The sequence below is a fragment of the Brassica oleracea genome, chromosome C3, assembly GCF_000695525.1.
Source record: "Brassica oleracea var. oleracea cultivar TO1000 chromosome C3, BOL, whole genome shotgun sequence".
Lineage (NCBI taxonomy): Eukaryota > Viridiplantae > Streptophyta > Magnoliopsida > Brassicales > Brassicaceae > Brassica > Brassica oleracea.
The window spans coordinates 56471280-56472786 of NC_027750.1; positions in this window are offsets into that span (position 1 = coordinate 56471280).

Consider the following 1507-nt stretch of genomic DNA (forward strand, 5'->3'; position numbering starts at 1 on the left):
AGAAACTCGAACTCATCAGAGGTGGAAAAGTTACTTTTGGAGATGGTGGACAAGGCAAAATCCGTGCAATTGGAATAACCTCCCGACCTGATGTGCCTAAACTCTCAAATGTTTACTTTGTTGAGGGTCTTAAGGCAAATCTGATCAGTGTGAGTCAACTTTGTGATGAGGGATTAGAGGTTATCTTCAACAGCAAGGAATGTCGTGCCGTTGACGCAAGAAACAATGTCGTGCTAAGGGGTATTCGTTCCGGAAACAACTGCTATCTTTGGAGACCTTCTAATGTGTGTTTTGCAGCTGCTGAATCCAAACTTGATCTCTGGCACAAGAAACTGGGTCACATGAACACAAATGGACTCTTCAGACTCGTAAATGCTGAAGTAGTAAGAGGTGTCCCTGATTTGGAGAAACAAACAGAGACAGTATGTGGAGCATGCTGTCAAGGAAAGCAAGTCAAGGTACAACACAAACAAATTTCAGAGATCAGATCTACACGGATATTGGAACTGGTTCATATGGATCTCATGGGTCCTATAACTCCTGAAAGCATTGCAGGTAAGCGATATATTTTTGTATTGGTCGATGATTTTTCCAGGTATATATGGGTGGACGTCTTACGCAACAAGTCTGATGCCCTTGAGAGTTTCAGAATCCTTGCTCTTCAGCTCAAACAGGATAAAGGAGGAATCATTCAGATCAAGAGCGATCATGGCGGTGAGTTTCGGAATGAGCAGTTTGACAAGTTCTGTCACAGTCAAGGTATCCGTCATCAGTATGCCGCTCCATGAACTCCTCAACAAAATCGGGTTGTGGAAAGAAAGAATAGAACATTGCAAGAAATGGCAAGAGCGATGCTGTGTGGAAACAGTGCTCCATCTGGTTTCTGGGCGGAAGCAATCAACACTGCGTGCTATGTGATAAATCGGGTCTATGTCAAGCCAAAGACTAAGACTACTCCCTATGAAATTCTCAAAGGTAAAACACCGAACCTGAGTCACATGCATGTGTTTGGATGTTTGTGCTACATTCTGAATGACAAAGAACATCTGAGAAAGTTTTAAGCAAGAAGTGACGTAGGAATGTTTCTGGGATACTCAGTGAACAGTTCAGCCTACCGTGTGTTTAATCAGCGTACAAAGTTTGTAGGCGACAATGTTATTGTAGTCTTTGACGATAGCATTGGATTCTATGAGGCTCGTGTAACACAGACAATAGACGGTGTCGCGCCAAGTTCCTCAAGACAAGCTGAGAATGAAGCTGAAAATGAAGTGAAAGAGGAGTCTGTTAGATAGGATATGCTCTGTCAAATCAGACGTTTTCAGTTTTGGAGTCTTGCTTCTCGAAATAATCGCTGGAAAGAGAAACAACGAATTCTTATACTACAACGAAGAAAGCCTTCTTTTCTATGCGAGTCTGACAAATCAAGTTGTATTGTTCTTTTCTTGAAGATGAATGAAGTGGAATGCTTTGTGTCACTTATTGAGCCTAAGAACATTCAGGAGGCATT